This window comes from Chiloscyllium plagiosum, unplaced genomic scaffold, assembly GCF_037043375.1.
Source record: "Chiloscyllium plagiosum isolate Xiang-an unplaced genomic scaffold, Cpla_swu_hap1 HiC_scaffold_1, whole genome shotgun sequence".
In the NCBI taxonomy this organism is placed as follows: Eukaryota; Metazoa; Chordata; class Chondrichthyes; order Orectolobiformes; family Hemiscylliidae; genus Chiloscyllium; species Chiloscyllium plagiosum.
Window position 1 is genome coordinate 101494301 of NW_028270139.1, and position 24350 is coordinate 101518650.

The window sequence follows — 24350 nt, forward strand, 5'->3', positions numbered from 1 at the left end:
AATGAGAAGAAAGAATGGCAGAGAAGCTAAATGATTACTTTCTGTCTGTTTTCTGTGACAAATATACAAAAAAATTCATAGAATTAGAGGTCCAACTGATTAAGGAGCATGAGGAATTAAACAAAATTAGTAAGAAGGTTGAATAAGAGAAAGTGGATAAATGCTTGGGACCTGATGGTGTACATCACAGAGTGCTGACAGAGATGGCCATAGAGATATGTGATCATCTTCCAAACCCCACAGATTCTAGAATGAACCCTGCAGACTAGAAGCTTGCAATGTAACTCCATTATTTAAGACAGGAACTAGGAAAAAGAAAAGGAACAGACCCATCAGCCTTGAATCATTAGGAGGAAAAACAATACAATCTACCAGAAGAAACACAATAAATGGGCTTATATATAAAAGCTATCAAATTTGGTAGAGTCAGCATGAACTTGTGAATGGAGACTCATATTTGCCAAACCTGTTGGAGTTTTTTGAGGATGAGACTAACCAAATTGATAAAGCAGAGCTGATGGATGTAGTAATTTGGATTTCCCAGATAATGTGCCCAACAGGAAGCTTGGCTAGCGAAATTAAAGCATGTAGGATAGGTCATGGACTAGTTTTGACTGAGAATTAGCTAACAGACAGAAATCAGAGAATATGAATAAATGGATCATTCTCAAAATATCAGGCAGTGGTTAGTGGGGTACCACAAGGATCAGTGCTTGGGTCCCCGCGTTCACAATTTATATCGTGATTTGGATGTGGAAACCAAATGTAATATTTCCAAATTTGCATACGATACAAAGCAAAGCAGGAATGTATATTGTGAGAAAGATGTAAAACGTTTGAACAGAATTTGAACAGGCTTAGTGATTAAGCAAGAACATGGTAGATGGAATACAGTGTGGTAAAATGAGGGGTTACCCACTAGGGTAGAAAGAACAAATGTGCAGAATATGTCTAAAGTGTTGTGAGGTTAGAAAGTATAGATGTGCAAAGTGACTTAGGTGTCCTATTAGTAAATCTCTGAAAGCTAACATGCAGACGTGGCAAACCACTAGCAACGCAAATGGATTGCTAGTTTTAATTTTAATAGTGCAACATCACAAAGCCTCGTTTCAGCTTGGTCAGATCATACTGCCAATTGTGTGTGTGGTTTTGGTATCTTTGTCTCAGGAAAGCTTAGTCTTTGAATATATTTGAAGTGGAGATCGATAAATGTTTGATTATGGGGTTATGGGGATAGCACAGGTAACAGGTAATGAAGTGTTCAATCAGTAATGACAATATTAAATGGTGGACTAGGTTCAATGGGCTGAATGGCCTACTCCTGTTCCTACATTCTTATTACATGCACAGACCTAGACAGTGTTAGCAGAGTTTGCGACCTGACCTTGTGTTGGATAGGGGGTGGTTGTACATGGAGACAGGGAGAAAGGAAAGAAGGCTTCACAAACATAAATAAGGGCCCTCATTTTGTTTTGAGCGCTATTCTATCTATTCATTGATATAGGGCGAGAAGTGAGTTACTCTTAAGGAATAATCATTTTGGAGATATGAATCAATTGTCCAGATGAAATGATGCAAGATTTCCCTTTCTTCCTTATGGAAAACCACCTGGGTTTAATTCCATACCCACTTTCTGTTGCAGAGAATTCCACAGGGTCACCACTCTCAGGTGAAGAAGTATTTCCTCCCCTCAGTCCTAAATGGCCCACCTTATATCCTTAGACTGTGACCCATGGTTCTGGACTCCCTGGTCATCAAGAACATCTTGCCTTCGTTTACCCTGCCCAGTCCAGTTAAAAGTTTATAGCTTTCTATGAGGTCGCTCCTCATTCTTCTGAACTCCATTGAACCTAGTCCTAACTGACTCTCTTAATACATCAGTCCTGCCATCTCAGGAATCAGTTGGGTAAATTGTTGTTGCACTGCATCCATAGCCAGAACATCCTTCCTCAGACAAGCAGACCAAAACTGCGCACTAAGGTCCTGTACAGTTACAGCAAGGTATCCCTACTCCTGTACTCAAATCTTCTCACAATGAAGGCCAACATACCATTTGCCTTCTTCACTGCCTGCTCCACCTGCCTGTTTACTATCAGTGACAGGCTTACAAGGACACCCAGATCTTGCTGTACCTCCTCCTTTCCAAATCTATCACCATTCGGGTAATAATCTCACATCTTGTTTTTGCTACCAAAGACGATAACCTCACAATTATCCACATTATACTTCACCTGCTACACATTATCCACTCACTCAACTTGTCCAAATAACACTGACGTAGCTTTGCATTCTCGTCACACCACCCAACTCTCTGTCATTTGTAAATTTCCACATGCGAATAGCTGGGCTCTAAGCACTGTTGCCTGCTATACCCACTAGTCTCTGGCTGCCACTCAGAAAAAGCCTGGATTATTCTGACTCTTGGTTTCTTGTCTGCATGTCAGTAGACTAAAGGCAATCCTATGAACTGTAATTTTACATTCTAATGTATTATGTGGACCTTATCAAACACCTTCTGCAAATCCAAGTAAATCACATTCACTCCCCCTGATCAACTCTCTGAGTTACATTCTCAAAAAATTCCAGAAGATTTGCCAAAATAATTTCCCTTTCATAGATCCATACTAAATCTGTCCAATCCTGTTACTGTTTACCAAGAACTCTGCCACTAGATCTTTTATAATAGACTCGAGTAATTTTTCTGCTACTGATGTCAGGCTAACCAGTCTGTAATTCCCTACAACACTGACTGTGTCCTTGAGACTGAGGGAAGTAACTTGCATCAAAGGAGCTTTTCTCAAGATAATTATTAATAGATTGTCATTTTACTGAAGGTTAGAAAGCAATTAGCCAATTCTGAGTAAAATTAAATGAGTAGTTTGAACAATCCTGAGGTAAAATTCTTCACTGATTCTATTTGCAGACCGCGTATAAAAATTGGTTCTCTCCATCCGAAATGTATGTTTCCATTAATATGAAGAGACAAGTCTCTCATGTTAAGCAGAGAATGTACTGTATTCTCCAAAATAGATCTGGAAACACAATATTTGTTGCTAAAGAAAAATAAAACCATAGCTTAGTGACTTGAGTGCATGGTGTGGAAACAGAAAAAGGTATAATAGTTTAAAAATGAAAGAATAAGTCTTACCTTGACAACAAGATCTGAACCCAGGGCCTCCTTCATCCTCATAATTTTGGCACCAGCTCCTCTGTATTGGTCATCTGAGAATTTAGATGCTTCACCAGCACCAGATTCTACCACGACATTAAATCCTTGCTTCACCAGAGCCTGAACACCGTTCGGAGTCAAAGCCACTCGCTTCTCGTTCTGGAAGATCTCTTTCGGGACTCCTACAGCCATCTGTTTATAGGGAATTCCTACCATCACAAATCAACATTCCACCCATTAACTATTGCAACAAATTAAACCACACAGCAAATAAAGCAAGACTGAATTTTGGTCTTTTTAATCAGTTTACATAACTGATTAAAAAGTTACATACCAGGTGCATGTCTTCTCCCCACATTCTAGCTAACTAAGGCTTGGGTTCAAGCTGATTGATATTGTTTCTCATAAAATAGTTCCACCATTCGAAAAATGCAAACACCTTTCTATAAAATGTCACCACTGCAAACAAAGCTAAAATGAATTTTTAAAAAAGACTGTGGCTCAAAAATCCAAAATAAAGAAGATTAGGTGCATTTAGACAATTTGAGCTGTTATGGCACAGAAGCAGGCCTTTTGGCTTCTCACATGTACATCAATTCCATTACCTCGTACCAATATCCTGCCTTTTTTCCATACCCTTGCACATTATTTCTCTCCAAATAATCATCCAATGGTCTCAAGTGCCTCAACTGAAACTGCCTCCACACATTTCCAGGCAATGCACTCCAGACCCTACTCACTGTGTGAAAATGGTTTTCGCTTGCACATCACTTTAAATCTATGACCTTAGTTTATTCTTTTCCAAGCGGAAAAGCTTCTCCTTGTCTCTCCAGTCGCTAATGATTTGAAAGCCTTGATCAAATTTCCTCTCAGCTTTCTTCTCTCCAAGAAGAACTGTCCCAATCTATCCTCATAATTGATGTTTCTCATGCCTAGAACTATCCCTGTAAATCGCTTCCACACTCTCTCCAATGCATTCAAGTCTTTCCTACAATGTGGATTCCATAACTGGACTCAATACTCCAGCTGATCTAACAAGTATCTTGTACATGTTCATCATTGCCTCCTTGCTCTTGTACTCTATGTCCCTACTAATAAAGGCAAGAACATTGTATGCTTTATGAACTGCTCTCTCCAATTTGCGCTTACACCTTCCATGATCTGTGCACATATATACCCAGGTCTCTCTACTCCTGCCTCCCCTTTAGAATTGTATCCCCTAATTATATTGCTTTTCAAGGTTCTTCCAATCAAACTGCATCACCTCACACTTCCCTGCATTGACCTCATCTGTCACCTATCCACCCATTCCACCAGTCTGTCAATATCCTTTTGGAGTTCTGCATTGTCTTTCTCACAGAGACAACTTTAATGAACTCCCTCAACTCTTAGGAACTAAAAAGTGGGGGAAAAGGTGCTTTACACTACAAAATAATTCTTAATTAAGGAAGCACATTCCATTTTTTTAAGAATTTAATTGACCTCAGCCGTTGTACTTATCTTTTTTTATTCAGGTTAAAGCACCTATTATCAATCACCTTTTACAGCCACGTTCTAAGAGAAATTCACAAATCATCTGTGCAGGTCATGGATCAAGGTTTTCTTTTGAGTATTAGCATTAACCAAACTAGCACTAAGTACTCTTGGTAATCATATCAAAATGGATCTATTCTTATCTGCTTACTAGAAAGTTCACTTCAACAAACAAGGTCTAACTCTTTATGTCCTGGAACCAAATTTTCCAAAATGTAAATGCACAAAATACATGTGGCAAGTGGAATCACAGACTGAAAATTAAGTGTTCTCACCGATGAAGGTACATACTCAAAATGAAGTTTTCAAAATTATTCAAGACATAGAGACTACCATAAAAAAAGTTGTCTTCTTGTCTTCACAACAAATGTAATAAGAAGAAAAATTAACAGATTTTTTTTTATAGATATTTTTATTAGAAATTTAACATTTTTACAAGTTTACAAAAATAAACAAAACTCTCAGATATAAACATTGATATACAATTAGCTCAAATATACAATAGCCAAAATTTGACAAAAAAAAAACAAAACAACAAAAAAAAACGAAAAGAAAAAAAAAACAAACAAAACTCAACTATCTACTAATCTAACCTACAACTAACCATGGTGTATATTTAAGTCTCTTACATGCTCGGGATGTGTTAACATCAGATATGACAAAACCCGTATTCGTGCGGGATTCCTCCCCCGAGGGGCCGCGGACCAGCCAGGCTCATAGTCTCAATTAAATAAAAGCCCTTGTTAGGATAGCCGAAATATCTGTATTTATGTAATTCAAAAAGGGCTGCCATATTTTATAAAATAATTCGGTCTTTCGGTGCACCATATTTGTAAGGAAGTCAAGGGGAATACATTCCATAATTAGCCTGTGCCAATTTGAAAGTCCAGGGGGGCCCTCCGCCACCCAGTTCATCAAAATATTTTTCCTTGCACAGAAAGAAAGAATAGAAAATAGTCTCTTCCCATACATGTCCAGGGAGGGAAAGTTCGAAAAGCCCAAGAGGAGAGATACGGGGTCCACTTTTATTTCTGTTCCTAAAATTTCTGTCAGGGTACTTGCTACTTTAGTCCAATATCTACGGATCTTATGACAGGTCCATAAGCAATGTACAAGAGTGCCCACCTCTATTTTGCATTTAGGACACATTGGAGATGCTCCTGCCTTAAATTTTGCCAATCGAACCGGTGCTATATGGGCCCTATGAAGTATCTTCAGCTGGATAGCCTGGGTTCTGTTACAAATAGTAATTCTTCTAGCATTTTCCCAGATATCATTCCACGTTTCTGTGGAGATTTCTAGTCCCAGGTCCTGATCCCATGTTTTAAGCAGATTATCCATATCTCCCGATACTTCATCATGTAGCAAATGATAAATATTACTGACGGAAGATACCCCCACTGGTCGTAGGACACTACATTCTCTATCGGATTTATAAAGACTATCTAATAACGTAGTCTTCTTCTGTATAAAATCTCGAATTTGGAAGTATCGAAAGAGATCTCCATTGGGTAATCCGAATTTCTGACGCAGCTGTCCGAAAGACATCAGGACCCCATCTTTAAATAAATCCCCGAGACATGAGATACCCCTGGATCTCCAGAGTTTAAAATTGGCATCTGTTAACCCCGGTTGGAATCCCCATGCTCCCACTATCGGTGCATAGGGGGATGTTTTATGTGAATTACCCTCATTTTGCCGCATTATATTCCAAGCCTTGATTGTATTCAGTATTATAGGGTTTTTACAGTGATCTGTAATGATTTTCCTCTTGTCTGAGAATAAAAGGTTAATAAGTGGGTATTTTACTTGAGAAGCCTCGATGTCCAACCAGATTGATTGTGGATCAGACAAGACCCAATCAGCTATATAACTTAATAGGGAACTTAATTGATATTTCCTAAAATCTGGGAAGTCCAATCCACCCCTTGCCTGTGGAAGCTGTAGCTTCTTCAGCTTAATGAGGGGCCGCCTATGGTTCCAGATAAAGGAACTCAGCCAGCCGTATAATTTACATAAAGCTGTCCTCGGCAGCATCACCGGAAGCATTCTCATAGGATATAGGAGACGGGGCAGGATATTCATTTTGATTAATGCTATTCTACCCAACCAGGAAATTGGCAGGTCTCCCCATCGCTGGAGGTCCTGCCTTATCCTTTCCAATAAATACACAAAATTAGCCTTATACAACTGACCAAATACTGGAGTAATAAAAATGCCTAAATATAAGAAACCCTCCAGGGACCAGTGAAAGGGAAAAAGGGAGCCGTCCGCTAAGCGGGGTATCACAGCAAGGCCACCCATTGGCATAGCCTCCGATTTTGAAAAATTAATTTTATAGCCTGAGAATGCACTAAATGTATTAATAACTTGGATTAAGCGAGGTATGGACATCAAAGGGTTACTGAGGAATAGAAGAACATCATCTGCATAAAGGGTAATTTTATGTTTACCTGTACCAATCCTTGGGGCCACTATATTAGGATCAGCTCGTATAGCTTCTGCTAGTGGTTCAATTATTAGCGTGAATAACAATGGCGAGAGGGGACATCCCTGACGGCAGCCCCTACCCACACTGAAGCTATCCGAGCCTAATCCATTGGTAACCACAACTGCTTTGGGATCACTATACAATGTTGAGATCCATTTGGTAAACACCTGTCCAACACCAAACCTCTCCAATGTGTAAAACAAATATGACCATTCGACCCTATCAAATGCCTTTTCCGCGTCTAATGAAACCACTACTCCTGGTATCTTTCCCTGATGACAAGCTTGAATCATATTCAGAGCCCTTCTAACATTATTGGATGATCTACGGCCCTTAATAAACCCCGTCTGATCCTCCTTTATAATATGTGGCAGTATCCTTTCTAATCTCAGTGCTAACGTTTTAGAGAGGATTTTAAAATCTCCATTTAGCAAGGATATTGGTCTGTATGATGTACAATCTTCTGGGTCCTTTCCTTTTTAAGGATAAGAGAGATATTTGCCTCTTTCAGCGAAGGCGGGAGACAGCCCTGACTATATGCATAGTTATACATGTCCATAAGTGGACCAACCAGTATTTCTGTAAATTCTTTATAGAATTCAGCTTGAAAGCCATCTGGGCCCGGCGTCTTACCATTTTGAAGGCGCCTAATTGCATCAACTATTTCTTGGGGTGTAAGAGGAGCATTTAGGACCGATGCTTGTTCCGGAGTTAGGTCTGGAAAAGTCAAATTTTTAAAAAATGACTGCATCCTCTTCGTCCTATCTTCACAATCCTGTGATTTATATAACTCAGAATAGAATTTTCTAAAGGTCGCATTAATCTTTTTATGATCATGAGTCAAAATACCCGTACTTTCCTTGATAGACATAATAGTCTGAGGGGCCTTTTTTTCTTTGCAAGAAATGCTAAGTATCTACCCGGTTTGTCGCCATATTCATATAACCTTTGCTTTGCAAATAATATTTCCCTCTTAGCCGTTTGAGTGAGTGTAGTATTTAGAGCTGTCCTAAGAGCTGTAATCCTTTGCAATTTAATAATAGAGGGTCTATCAGTGTATGCTGTTTCAACCGCTTTTAAGCGGGCTTCAAGCAGACGCTGTTGTTCTCCCTTTAATTTCTTCTGGGTCGCTGAGTAGGAGATGATCAAGCCTCGCGTGTAAGCTTTGATGGTCTCCCACATCATTGACGGGTTGCTAGCAGTACCTGAATTAATTTCTAAAAAAGTTTTAAATTCTTGAGAGAAGTACTTTACAAATTTACTATCTTTCATTAAGAAGGGGTCCATACGCCAATGCCGAGGGGATGTCCCACTGTTCCTCGCCTTAGTTTCCATATATACAGCAGCGTGGTCAGAAATTGCTATACTACCTATTTTACAGGATGATATGGAATTTAAAAAAATTGAGGGGGCAAAAAACATATCAATTCTGGTATGACATTTATGTGGATTAGAGTAGAAAGAAAAATCTCTACCCTGTGGATGAAGACATCTCCATACATCTACTAATCCTAATTCTTTGTTCAGATCCATCAATTGTCTAGATCTGGGAGATACTCCTACAGTACTCTTGGGAATCCTGTCTATTTCCGGATCCATAATACAATTAAAGTCTCCCCCTATAATTATATGACGGGCATCAAAAGCCATCAATTTTGAAAAGGCTTCCGTTATAAATTTAAAGGGGTGTACCGGGGGGCAGTACAAATTTAAAATCCCATATTCCTCTCCATTTATGAGAGCTTTAATCAAGATATATCGTCCAGATTCGTCTTTTATCTGCTTTAGGATTTTGAAAGGGAAATTCTTCCGAACAAGAATAACAACTCCCCTGCTTTTTGAGCTAAAAGAAGAAAAAAAGGCCTGATCAAATCCGCCCTGTCATAATTTCAAGTGTTCTTTATCTGACAGGTGTGTCTCCTGTAGGAGAGCTATATCAACTCTTTCCTTCTTAAGATTTGATAATATTTTCTTCCTTTTAAGTGGCGAATTACTCCCCTTGACATTCCAGGTGCACCACTTAACCGATTGATCAACCATAATCCTCTGGGCCAATCCGAGACCCCTCGGGAGGGGGAACCCTATCCAAAACATCCCGAGCATGGAACATGTAAAATTTACAAAAATAAACCCTCTTTAATACACCCACAATAATACAGTAAAAAACTATTTCTAAATAAAAAAAATATAAAACGTATCTAAGTGGAGACTTTCCCCCTTGTTCCCAGGGGGCATCACTTCCTCTCCAAAAATCCCTCATATCCTCTCCCAACCAATGCCCCACCCTTGACCCAGGCACTCCTCAATAAAATTAGGAAAATTCAAATATAATACAAAGCTAGAGTTAACAGTGAGCACCCCACCCCCACCCCTACCAACACCTGGGTATATTTGGTAATGTTAATACCATATATAAACATATAACTATAAAATTACCAGTTCAACAAATAATAATTAAATATGATAATACAAAATAACGAAGGGAAAAACAACCCCGCTCCTAAAGACAGAGGTAAAATCGAATAAGGTAACCACCTCCCCCCACCAACATTAACCAAATCCCCCAGCTTATATATACATATATATACATACACATATATATATATATATACATACATACACACACACACATATACATACACCCCTCATATATACATAAAATAATAACAGAAAACAACTCCAAGGAGTGGGGGGGGGAGAAAATCAAATCCCTCTCCCCACCCCCCCATAATAATATTAAGCAATAAGGTAAGAAAAAAAAAAGGGAGGGGATATAAACCAAAACGGGGGGGGGGGGAAGGCAGACCAACATCCATTATGTCCTACAGTTTATCTAAGAGAGTCCAAGAATTCCTTAGCCTTTTCTGGTGATCCAAAGTTATATACAGATCCTTCATGGTTAAAGCGTAACATCGCTGGGTAGCGTAAGGAGTACTGTACATTTAAGTCCCTTAAACGCTTCTTCGCCTCGTCGAATGCCTTCCTCTTTCGAACCAGAGCCGGGGAAAAGTCCTGAAATAGCATGATCTTGGATCCTTTGTAAATCATAGCTTGGGGGTCTTTTCCGAGATTTCTAGAGGCTTCTAGGAGTATCTGCCTCTCCCTGTAGCTCTGCAGCCGGAACAGGACCGGGCGTGGGCGCTGGTTCGAGCCGGGCCCGCGTATTGCTACCCGGTAGGCCCATTCTACCCTTACCTGGCCTGATCCAGCTTGCAGATTTAAAAGTTGTGGCAGCCACTGCTCCAGGAATGCTGTAAGCTGGCCTTCCTCTTCCTGTTCGGGAAGGCCCAGCAAACGAATATTTTTTCGACGACCTCGATTATCGAGGTCGTCAATATGATTTTCCAAGGTCTGGACTCGCTGCTCGAGAGTCCGGACCTGATCCACAGCCGATTGAGCGGTTGTCTCCGAGGTCGCGGCCTTTAGCTCCGCCCCTCCGACTCGGCGTTGAATTTCTTCAATTTCACGGTCGTGCTTCTGCAGCGCGGCCGAGAGCGACTCCCAATGATTCCTGGATTCGACGATAAAGGCATCGATCTTCGAGTCAAGCTTGGAAAGCATTTCTGCAAGACTTGCTACTGTAGGTAAGTCCCCCGGGGCGGCTGTGGACGCCTCTGCTGCAGCTGGAGAGTGTGGGGGAGGGGTTCCTGCTTGCTGAGAGCTGCGGGCTCCCTTCCCTTTAGTCATTTTAACTTAGGATAAAGTTGCTTAAATGTAATATTACACAACTAATTGAGTTACTAAACTATTATAAATGATTTAGTGAGCTTGGTAGGGGGTAGGTGACCCACTGTGCCCAAGTCTTGGGAGGAGCACTATAGACTCAGTCTTACTGGGTCGCCGCCATCTTGGATCCCCCACAACAGATTTTAAACACCAGATGATTTAACTAGGTTTACGAGATTAATCTTAACTCAGCATGAGTGAATTTGGAGATTTGTCTCAGAAACACTGACTACACTATTAGAAGAACCAAAGACACATACACCAGACACTACCAACTTCATCAGCAAAGACAACTATCATCAAGCTAGTGGACCTATGCCTTACCATTCACCACATCCAACAACAAAACCTACAGACAAACTAACAGAACACCCATCAGATCTCTGACATCATGGTTCTTAGCAGAGACAGTAATGCAGAGACTCGAACAAACAGCTCTGTCAATCATCCAACCCAAACTTTAGGTCTGCAACGTGGATGACACCTTTGTCATCACTAAACGAAACAAATTAGGAGAACCTTCAAGACCATCAATAATACCCTTACTGGCATAAAATTCACTAAAGAGGAGGAAAACACAACAAACTGCCATTCCTGGATTTCATTTCAAGATGTAGAGTGAACAGCCAATAGGGAACCTCAAACCAGTATCTACAGGAAAACAGCACATACAGACCAAATACTGAACTACAGAATCAATCATCCCAATATTCACAAACAAAGCTACTTTAGAACATCATTTCAATGAGCTACCACACACTGCAGCACAGAGGAACTACGAAGAGCAGAGGAAAATCACCTATACAGTGTATTCAAAACAAACGGGTGCCCAATGAACACAGTCCGTCGATTTCTCAGCAACAAACCCAAACAAGCAGACAAAACACATCCAGAAACCCTAGCCACTCTCCCCTACATCAAAGACATCTCAGAAATGACTGCCAGACTACTCAGACCACTTGGCTTCATGGTTGCCCACAAACCCACCAACACACTATAACAGCAGCTAATGATCTTAAAAGACGCAATACAGACAACAAGGAAAACAAACGTCATTTACAAAATACCTTGCAGGAACCGAAACAAGCACAATAGTCATAGAGATGTACAGCATAGAAACAGACCCTTCGGTCCAACTCATCCATGCCGACCAGGTATCCCAACAAAATCTAATCCTACCTGCCAGCACCCAGCCCATATCCCTCTAAACCCTTCCTATTCATTTACCCATCCAGATGCCTTTTAAATGTTGCAATTGTACTAACCTCCACCACTGCCTATGGCAGCTCATTCCATACACGTACCACCCTCTGTGTGAATAAGTTGCCCCTTAGGTCCCTTTTATATTTTTCCCCTCTCACCCTCTCCCATGGGAACCTTGTTGAACGCCCTACTAAAGTCCATATAGATCACGTCTATCACTCTGCCCTCATCAAATTCTTTGTTACTTCTTCAAAAAACTCAATCAAGTTCATGAGACATGGTTTCCCACACACAAAGCCATGTTGACTATCCCTAATCAGTCCTTGCCTTTCCAAATACATGTACATCCTGTCCCTCAGGATTCCCTCCAACAACTTGCCCACCATTGATGTCTGGCTCACCGGTCTATAATTCCCTGGCTTGTCCTTACCACCTTTTTTAAATAGTAGCACCACGTTAGCCAACCTCCAGTCTTCCAGCATCACACCTGTGACTAGCGAAGATACAAATATCTCAGCAAGAGGCCCAGCAATCACTTCCCTAGCTTCCCACAGAACTTCCCCTCCCACTCTGCCAAGGACATGCAGGTCCTGGGCCTCCTCCATCACCAAACGCTCACCACCCGACGCCTGGAGGAAGAATGCCTCATACTCGGCCATGGAACCTTGCAATCCCACAGGATAAATGTGGATTTCACCAGTTTCCTCATTTCCCTTCCCCCCACCATTATCCCAGTCCCAAGCCTCCAACTCAGCACCGCCCTCTTGACTTGTCCATCATCTTTCCCACCTATTCGCTCCACCCTCCTCTCCGACCTATCACCTTCTCTCCGACCTTCATCTACCTATCACACACTCTCAGCTATCTTCCACCCAATCCTACCCCGCTCCCATTTATCTCTCAACCCCCGACTCACAAGTCTCATTCCTGATGAAGGGCTTTTTGCCTGAAACGTCGGTTCTCCTGCTCCTCGGATGCTGCCTGACCTACTGTGCTTTTCTAGCACCAAACTCTCGTCACTGATGATGTTCCCTAGTATGGTGATGAAACGTCTAAAAATGAACCTTCCAGTTCAGCAAGTAAACTTACATCCTTAACTCAGCATCTCTTCTGAAACAACAGAAGCTTTCAGAAAACTTAACAGTACTTTCACAACTTCAATCATTTATCCTTAATAAAACAATTCATCCTAAGGAAAAAGTAGGAGCCATTGACTCAGCAAGAAGAGAACTGATTAACGAAGACTCTGGTCAAAGCCATTTCTGAACGCTCTCTGATCCAGCAGTACTAAAGGAAGGCGGATGGATTAGGAATTAAAGTGAACCACAGCGCAGAGCCAAATCTGTTCACTCATTTACAAGGTAATGGAGGGTAGCATCAACAGTGCTATCAAGCAGCACCTGCTCAGCAATAGCCTGTCTTCTACTGTGCAGTTTAGGTTCCACCAGGGCCTCTTAGCTACTGACCTTATTGCAGCCTTGGGCCTATTGTGAATAAAAGATCTGAACTCCAGAGTTGAGGTTGGAGTGACAGCTTTTGACATGAAAGCAAGCCCTGTAAAACTGGAGTCAATGGGATGAGGGAGAAACTTTCTACTGGGTTGGAGTCATCGGAAGATGGTCATGACTGTTGGTCAGTCATCTCAGCTCCAGGATATCTCTGCAAGAGTTCCTTAGGGTAGTGACCTAGGCCCAACCATCTTCAGCTGCTTCATCAATGACCTTCCCTCCATCATAAGGTCAGAAGTGGGAATGTTCACCAATGATTACATTATGTTCATCACCATTCACAATTCAGATACCAAAGCAGTCTGTGTTCAAATGCAACAAGAGCTGGACAATATCCAGGTTTGAGCTGACAAGGGACAAGTAATATTTGCACCTCACTAGTGCCAAGCAATGACATCTCCAACAAGAAAGAATTTATCCATAGTGTTTAACATTCAATGTCATTATTATCATTGAATCTCCTTTTACCAACATCCTGGGGGTTACCATCGACCAGAAACTAAACTGGACCACAATACAGTGCCTCCAAGTTTAGATCAGAGGTTTAGAATTCTGCAGCTCCTAACTCACCTTCCCAAACTTGTTCACCATCCGCAAGTCAGGAGAGTGATAGCATAATGTTACTTGTCTGGAGCTCCAAGAAAAGCCAAGAATTTTTATTTCATTCAATATGAAGCTTGATTGGCATCATATCCACTGCCTTCAAAATTCAATCCCTCCAGTTTTACACAGTGGAAGCATAAATGCCAACTACAAGATGCACTGCAGAAATTCTCAAAGGCTCCTTCAACAGCAAATTCCAAACTAGCAACCTCCACCATCTAGAAGGATGAGAGCAGTAGATCCATGGAAACACCACCAGCCACAAGTTCTGCTCCAAGTCATACACCATCTTGTCTTGGAAATGTATCATTGTCTCTGGGTTAAAATGCTGGTGCTCTTTCCCTAATAGCACTATAGATATAATTAGACCATATGAACTGCAGCAGTTCAATACGTTAGCTCACCACCATTTTCTCCAAGGAGAAAGTGAGGACTGCAGATGCTGGAGATCAGAGCTTAAAAATGTGTTGCTGGAAAAGCGCAGCAGGTCAGGCAGCATCCAAGGGATTATGCCCGAAACATCGATTCTCCTGTTCCTTTGATGCTGCCTGACCTGCTGCGCTTTTCCAGCAACACATTTTTAAGCACCATTTTCTCCAAACAACTAGAGATGGACAATGAGTGCCAGTCTAGTTAATGATGCCCACATCCTCTGAAAAACATATTAAAAAATATAGGATTCCCTGATATGCTGTAAATGTGTAAGTGATTGATAGCAACTGTATATTTATAATTTGACTATCATTTATTTGGATATGGTGGTGTAATGTTAATTTTCCTGGACTAGTAATTCAGACATTGCGACTTCACACTGATGGCTGACCTGAGGTAGATGGAATGGGAGGAAAGCCATGTGCAGTATGAATTTGAGAAAATGACATTTTTTAAAATTCATTCTAATTTGCTTATTTGTCCCTAGCTCTCAGAAGCTGCTTACAATATTTATATAGACAAGGTGGAACCTTAGATGACTTTCAAATTAATTCAAACTTTCAACCTGAACCTGTACATAATCAGTATTGAAAATGTGCGACAAGTAACTTGAACTCTGTACAAATTATAGGATAGAGTCAGCATATTAAGAAATAGCCATAATTTAAATTATCTTTGTTCACTTTTAATCATGAGGACTTGTGAACTCAGAACACAAAAAGGTGGCTTGATGGAAACTTGGCTGGAAATCAGAAACAGAGTAGGAGCAAAGAGTAGTTAGTCTGATTGGAGAAAGGCAGAGAGTAGGACTGCACCAGGATCAGTGCTGGCTAACACTGTTATTCATAAATGACATTATATCAAATTATAACAAATTCACTGGATGATCTGACTCCAACAGTGACAACCATTTTTATTTGTGCTCGGTAAAACTCCAGTCAGTGGAGATTTTTTTCTTTGATCCACACTCACTTCAGTTTCATTAGGGCTCCTTAATGCCTCACATGTCAAATGCTGCCTTGATGCCAAGGGCAGCTAACCTCACCTCTGGAGTTCAGCTCATTTGACCACCTTTGGACCCAGGCTGTAATGATCAAGGGGAGACTGATGATACAGTAATTGGCGTGTTTGGATTTGTCCTTGTTTTTGTGAACAGGGACATACCCTGTGCAATTTCTCATTGTTGATAGATGCTAGGGTTGTAACAGTGGCTTAGCTAGGGGCACGGTTAAATCTGGAGCATGTCTTGAGTACCATTGCTGGAATGGTCTCAGGGCCCATAATCTTTGTAGTATCAAGTGACTTCAGCCATTGAGTGATACCATGTGGAGTAAACTGAATTAGTATTTGTGACCTTGGGGCCTTAGAAGGAGGTCATCTGTTCAGCACTTCTGTCTGAAGGTAAATGCTTCATGCTTGTCTTTTGTAATGATTATTGAGGATGGCAAAACTTGTGGAGTCTCCTGCTCTATTTAGTTATTGTCCACCATCATTCATGATTACATGTGGCAGGATTGCAGAGCTTAGATCTGCTCAGTCGAACGAGGGATCATTTTGCTCTCTCTATTACAGTCATAGAGTCATAGAGATGTACAGCATGGAAACAGACCCTTCGGTTCAACCCGTCCATACTGACCAGATATCCCAACCCAATCTAGTCCCACCTGCCAGCACCCGGCCCATATCCCTCCAAACCCTTCCTATTCATATACCCATCCAAATGCCTCTTAAATGTTGCAATTGTACCAGCCTCCACCACTTCCTCTGGCAGCTCATTCCATATACATACCACCCTCTGCGTGAAAACGTTGCCCCTTAGGTCTCTTTTATATCTTTCCCCTCTCATCCTAAACCTATGCCCTCTAGTTCTGGACTGCCCCACCCCAGGGAAAAGACTTTGTCTATTTACCCTATCCATGCCCCTCATAATTTTGTAAACCTCTATAAGGTCACCCCTCAGCCTCCAACACTCAAGGGAAAACAGCCCCAGCCTGTTGAGCCTCTCCCTATAGCTCAAATCTTCCAACGCTGGCAACATTCTTGTAAATATTTTCTGAACCCTTTCAAGTTTCACAACATCCTTCCCTTAGGAAGGAGATCAGAGTTGCACACAATATTCCAACAATGGCCTAACCAATGTCCTGTACAGCTGCAACATGACCTCCCAACTCGTGTACTCAATGCTCTGACCAATAAAGGACAGCATACCAAATGCCTTCTTCACTAGTGCGACTCCACTTTCAAGGAGTTATGAACCTGCACTCCAAGATCTCTTTGTTCAGCAACACTCCCTAGGAACTTACTATTAAGTGTATAAATCCTGCTAAGATTTGCTTTCCCAAAATGCAGCACCTCACATTTACCTCAATTAAACTCCATCTGCCACTTTTCAGCCCATTGGCCCATCTGGTCCAGATCCTGTTGTAATCTGAGGTAACCCTCTTTGCTGTCCACTACACCTCCAATTTTGTTGTCATCTGCAAACTTACTAACTGTACCTCTCATGCTCGCATCCAAATCATTTGGTTAAATGACAAAAAGTAGTGGACCCAGCACCGATTTTTGTGGCACTCCACTGGTCACAGGTCTCCAGTCTGAAAAACAACCCTCCACCACCACCCTCTGTCTTCTACCTTTGAGCCAGTTATTACATGCTGCATATCAATACCAGATAATTAACTAATCAATGGAAATAAGAGACATTCCTTTGCTCAAAGACAGAGTAGGAAGTGAATTTTGCTGTTACAGGAAGTGATTGAAGTGAATTCCCTAGATGCACATATGAGACGTAAGAGATGACTGAACTGAGATAGACGGAGTGGGAGAAGAGCCGTGTGAAGAATGAAGAATGAATCAGTGCAGACTGGCTGGATCTGTTTCTGTGTTGCATGTTCAATGTAATGAGATATAATTAGCTTACAAATGGCTTGTTATATTTCTTCATTGTTCTTTCCTAAGATAGATTATTGACTATACAGATAGATCAACTATACAAAACACACTGTAGTTTATACTTAAAGATTAATATGAAAATATATCAAAATATTTTGAAAATCTAATATGGCATCCCCTTTAATGACAATAATATGTTTACCCGAACACTTCAGCAAATATCATTTTCATTTAAATAATTAAACAATTTACATTAGATGACAAAGAACCTACAGCACCAAGAGGCCATTCAGCCCAATGGATCTACGATAGGATTTGTGCTTCACACAAACCTCCTTTCACACCATTTTATTTAACCTATCAACATCAATTTTGATTCCTTTGTCTTGTGTGCTTCTTTGCCATTTTTCTTGGTTATATTTAGTCTATTTGCTGTAATTATTTGCTGTGACAATGAATTCCACTTCCTGGGAAAAGTTTTTCCAGAATTCCTGACTGGATTTATTAGTACAGGTTGTTCTGCTATAGTGCGGGTTTTGTCAGTGCAAATTCGCTGTAATGAGATTGATAAATAGGGGAAACTGTTTCTAAGATGCAAACTTTTAAAACATTTGTTGACTGTAGTGCAATTGCATCGCCAACACTTTAACATTTTTCTTTTGTGTGATTCTCATATAGGAAGGGGTTGCACAGGAACGCAACTATCGCACTGCAGCAGAAATGCTATCAGGCAATCTTTTCATAGTTAAAACAGTAAACAGTTTGTGAGACCTCCTGGTGTTTTTTTTAAAAGATGGAACAATAGAAGCAGCCTGAATGGGTGGGGTTCAAGCTCCCATAGAACGAGGATTTTTAGTTTTTAACTTTCAGCGATTGCGGGGGTCTTAGAATCATTAGGTCATACAGACCAACAGCATGGGGGTCCTTTTGCCCAAACTGGTCCATATTGACCAAAATGTCCATCAACGCTAACCCATATTTCTCTTTCCTATCCATGTATTTGTCCAAATGCCTTTTAAATGTTGTGAATGTACCCATCTCAACCACATCCACTGGTGGCTCATCCCATCTGTGTACTACCCTCTGGGTAAAGAAGTTCCCTTTTATTTTTTCTCCTCTAACATGAAACTGATGCCTCTAGCCCTTGATTCTCCAAAAAAGATTGAGTGCATTCACCCTAACCATGCCTTTCATGATCTTGTATACCAAAAGCAGCCCCCTCCTCCCTCAGTCTCCTATGCTCTATAGAATAAAGTCTCAGCTTGTCCAACTTCCCCCTATAACTCAGGCCATTGAGTCCTAGTAACATCCTTGTAAATTTCTTCTGCACTCTTTCCAGTGCGGGCTCACCAATATCCTGTATAACTGGAACATAACTTCCCAACTTCTACACTCAGTGCCCTGACTGACGAAGGCCAGTGTGCCAAAAGCCTTCTTCACTGCCCTGTCCACCTGTGACTCCACTTTCAGAGAACTGTGAACCTGAACTCCAAGATCCTTCTGATCCACTACACTCATTAAGGCCCTACCATTCACCACGAAACTCCTACCTTGATGTGACTTCCCAAAATGCAAGACCTCACACTTAACTATATTAAACTCTATTTGCCATTTCTCAGCCCACTTCCCCAGCTAATCAAGGTCCTGCTCCAATTTCTAATAATGTTTCTCACTATCCACGATGCCACCTATTTTAGTGTCATCTGCAAACTTACTAATCATGCCTTGTACATTCTCATCCAAATCACTGATATAGATAACAAACAGCAATGGGCCCAGCACCAACCCCAAGGCACTCCACTAGTCACAGGCCTCCAGTCCAACAAATATCTTTCCACTATTACCCTCTGCCTCCTACCATCAAACCAGTTGTGTCTTGAAGCTGGATGTGGAAGCTCTTATTCCTCTCCCTGTTGCAGCTAAAAGCTGAGGTTGATTTCCTGCTGCTAGAATTGCATGTGAGACAATCTGTTTTACTGAATTTGCCTTTGTTAAGGGTGTACTAATGGGATATTACCATACTGGAACAGTTAATCAGTAGCAGTTAATATATCTATCATTTTGTTAAGCATTTCGATGGAGTTATACTTAAGTCAATTCTTTTCCTTTCTTTTTATTTTGTCTGTATTTTTAATTCTAGTTTAAAAATTGTGTTTGGCTTAACGTCAAGTAGTTTGAACAATCGAATTGCAGCTGGAATGCAACACCTTACAATTACCTTTAAAATAAGAAAACATTGGGGTCTAGACTATCTTACAAATATATTTTGAGGAGGTTTGGTCTGGTGCATAAAGTAATCACTGCCAATGTGCCACATGTATGAACTCCAGCTTTATACTCAGCTACAACTGAAAACTGTTCCTCTACATCTACCCTACCAACACCTTTCAGCATGTTAGAAACCTCAGACTTTGCTTTTCTCGAAGAGTTCAGTCTTTTCCAATAAGTACTAATGTGAATTAAACATTAAAGCAGCATGAACATTGATGTATACCCATATCTTCAATTTTTCACATACGTCAGAGACTGATTTAAACATTATCATTCTGACACGCCTCTCTCCAGTTCCAGTATAGGATAATGTTTAAATCAGTCTCTGACACATGTGGAAAATTGCTCATAGATGACTCCTCCCACTCTGTATCATGCTTGAAGTAACAAACTTCTACCAGATGATGGAGCTGTCCAACATCTAATTTAAATTAAAACTGAAAGAACCGTGGATGCTGGAAATCTAAAACAAAAACAAAAGCTGGCCTGGCAGTATCTGTGGACAGAAATCAGTGTTAATGTTTTGGATGCAGCGACCCTTCCTCAGGCTTTGATAATATACAAATACTGCTGGTTCCTGCATTAAACTTCCACTGTTCCATTCTGCACAAGATTCACACCATTGAACCAACGTAGCAAACTGTCTCCAGCCTTAATTACATCCCAAATAAAGACATCCACAAACCACCTCCCTAATACTCACTCAGTCATTAATTTATTTGTGAAAAGTGGCAATGCCAGCATTTACAGCCCATGCCCAGAGTGGTGGAGATGGGAAGGATGGCAGATGCTGGAAGCCACAGTCAATAGATGTAAGGCTGGAAAAGCACAGCAGGTCAAATAGTATCCGAGGAGCAGGAAAGTCAACGTTTCAGGCTGATACCCTTTGTCAGGACTTTCCTGCTCCTCGGATGTTGTCTGACCTGCTGCGCTTTTCCAGCCTCACATCTATTGACTCACCCAGAGAGGTGTTGGGAGCTACTTTATTGAACTGCTCAATCAACATAACAACCCAAATTATCTGACCATGGTCACATTGCTGTTTGTGTGCTTGTTGTGTGTGCAAGAGCTGTTATGCTTCCTACATTACAACAGTCACTGCACTTCAAAGGTACTTCATTGGCTGTTACATGCTTTGAGGCGTCCAGATTTTCTCTTTTGCAATTCTTTTTTTTAAGGTTTCTTTTTCTTCACTTCAGCTTACCAGCATGTGCTGCCCGTCCCTAGCTGGCCTTGAGAAGGTGGTGGTGAGCTGCTTTCTTGAACTGCTGCAGTCCACATGCTGAAGATTGACCCACAATGCCTTTAGGAATTCCAAAATTTTGACCCAGTGACAGTGAAGGAATGGTGATATATTTCCAAGTCAGGATGGTGAGTGGCTTAGATAGGAATGTGCTGAGGTGATATTCCCATGTATCTGCTGCCTGGAAGGTCTAGAAGATGCTGCTGAGAATCTTCGGTGAATCTCCGCAGTGCATCTTGTAGATCGTACACACTGTTGCTACTGAGCATTAGTGGTGGAGGGAGTGAATATTTGTGGATTTTTACTGAAATCATATTAATCATCACTCGAATACTATCCTTATTCGAAAGCAGATTATTCATTACTTCTAATATCTTGATCTGTTTCAGCTTGCAGGATGATTAATATTTAAGATTATGAGGCAATAGGTAGTATCACAGCAGGTAAGGCAAGTTGGGATCAGAGGAGAAAACAAAACATCAAGTCTGGCAAGATACCATCCCTGTGTGGGTAACAGACTGCATCCTCAGATGGTAATACCATGATAGGAGTGCAGATGTGCATCCTTACACATCACTCCAAAACATAACACGGTACAAATTATTGCCTCTGTAAGCTGTTTCTCCTGTACCTGGTTTCTGGCACCAGAAGACTTGGTGAGTTCTGAACTTCCATAAACTTTGGGTCCTCACCGCCTGCAATTTTACACATGTCATTGTACTTAGTAGAGGACTGCAGCAGCTGGTGACCACTGGGCAGAGAAGGCTTGCCATTCTGTGAGGAGGACCAACGCGACCGTGCAATCTTCAGTCCTCACTGTCGTCCTACAATATATAGAAAAATCACAGCACAACGGTCATATTCCTCCAGCAGGTGCTCTGCGAATAATAGGTCCTGATAAATGCTATGACACAGGTTTAAATCTTAAGAGGCTAAATTGGATAGCTGTTGAAAACAGGTGCAGTGGTAGTGTCCCTGCCTCACATTCAAAAGGCCTGGTGTTTAAGATTCACCAACTCCTACTCTAAACACTTGAGCTGCTGGTGCAAAGTAGTGATGTCCGTTGACTAGTAATCCAGGGCTTAGGTAATACTACTCAGCGACATAGGTTCAAATGGCAGGAAATAGGATTGAGTTAATTAATTTGGAATTAAAGGCTAGTGTGAAAACCCATCTACTTTGTGAATTCCCTTCAGAGAAGAAAAAAGAATTCTGTTGCCCTTCCCTACCAGGTACTCACAGAAGTGTGAGTGACTCTTTAAACAATCAAGGTCAATAAATATATTTCAGAATGCCATATTCACCAAGAGCTGCAGCCAATATCTAAAGTGCCAGACGATCACTCAGCTATTAATAATCGCTCAACATCAGACTCATATGTAACAATCATATGCCACGCTGCAGGCCTACACTCACGGTTATAGCTTGCACAGCGTCAGCAATTCAAAGAATGAACTCTCTTTTGCAGAACAAGGATATGAGCAAAAGGAAGCAGCAGGAGCTAATGGAAGGGGCCAGGTATGGCTGTGTTCCAACAGCCGTGGAGGGGATGGTGAATCACATTTCCAGCTCATCTCTTCTGATTTACAAGTTGCAGATCATGTACGTTCACACCACTTACTTTTGTCCCTTCAGAGAAGAAAAAAGAATTCTGTTGCCCTTCCCTACCAGATACTCACAGAAGTGTGAGTGACTCTTTAAACAATCTCCTTTCTCCTTTTAGATATCCAAGAAATTTGTCCAGGCAATAAAGGAACCAACTCAGTGGAGGAACCCATCCAGCTGAGAACACTGTTTGCTTCTTTGAGGGTAGGTTAGGTTAGATTAGATTCCCTACAGTGTGGAAACAGACCCTTCAGCCCAAGTCCACACCGGTGAGAAACCCATCCAGACCCATTTCCCTCTGATTAAAGCACCTAATGGGCAATTTAGAATGGCCAATTCACCTGATCTGCACATCTTTGGACTGTGGAAGGAAACCGGAGCACCTAGAGGAAACCCACGCTGACAAGGGGAGAATGTGCAAACTCCACAAAGACAGTCACCCAAGGCTGGGATCGAACCTGGGTCCCTGGTGCTGTGAGGCAGCAGTGCTAACCACTGAGCCACCATGCCACCCATTAGAGGCAGGATCTGTGAATGGTGAGACAACGGTACAACTAGTGTGCAGCCATAGTATGGGTAAGGACAGCATGGGTACCAGCTCCTTGGACGTCACGAGTCACTCTGCTGACCACTTTGATGGGGCAATGTATCAAAGATGATGGGTAAATGCAATGATGCATTGGCAGAACTACCAGAAAACCTGCAGTCAGTGGCATGGAATATGCAACAGTCCATCACCAAGTTGCCCCATGCATTTCCCAGAGCTTGGATGATCAATTCTGTTTGTATATTTCTAGAGACAACCACGATGGCTGACACCTCAGCTTCCACTGCTGCACCATTACCCAATGTCTGACTGCTACAGTGATAGATCAGCGAGGTAAAAACAATGACTGCAGATGCTGGAAACCACATTCTGGATCAGTGGTGCTGGAAGAGCACAGAAGTTCAGGCAGCATCCGAGGAGCTTCGAAATCAACGTTTCGGGCAAAAGCCCTTCATCAGGAATAAAGGCAGTGAGCCTGAAGCGTGGAGAGATAAGCTAGAGGAGGGTGGGGGTGGGGAGAAAGTAGCATAGAGTACAATGGGTGAGTGGGGGAGGGGATGAAGGTGATAGGTCAGGGAGGAGAGGGTGGAGTGGATAGGTGGAAAAGGAAATAGGCAGGTAGGACGTGGGGAGGAGATGAAGGTGATAGGTCAGGGAGGAGAGGGTGGAGTGGATAGGTGGAAAAGGAGATAGGCAGATAGGACAAGTCCGGACAAGTCATGGGGACAGTGCTGAGCTGGAAGTTTAGAACTAGGGTGAGGTGGGGGAAGGGGAAATGAGGAAACTGTTGAAGTCCACATTGATGCCCTGGGGTTGAAGTGTTCTGAGGCGGAAGATGAGGCGTTCTTCCTTCAGGCGTCTGGTGGTGAGGGAGCGGCGGTGAAGGAGGCCCAGGACCTCCATGTCCTCGGCAGAGTGGGAGGGGTTATTGAAATGTTGGGCCACGGGGCGATGTGGTTGATTGGTGCGGGTGTCCCGGAGATGTTCCCTAAAGCGGTCTGCTAGGAGGCGTCCAGTCTCCCCAATGTAGAGACCGCATCGGGAGCAACGGATACAATAAATGATATTAGTGGATGTGCAAGTAAAACTTTGATGGATGTGGAAGGCTCCTTCAGGGCCTTGGATAG

At 41.8% G+C, this 24350-nt stretch overlaps 1 pseudogene; it reads right to left on the bottom strand.

Moving 5' to 3' along the window:
• LOC122554919 (NAD(P) transhydrogenase, mitochondrial-like) overlaps positions 1-21874 on the bottom strand; it is a 242989-nt pseudogene extending 221115 nt beyond the window's left edge.
• Positions 21875-24350: the final 2476 nt, after the last annotated feature.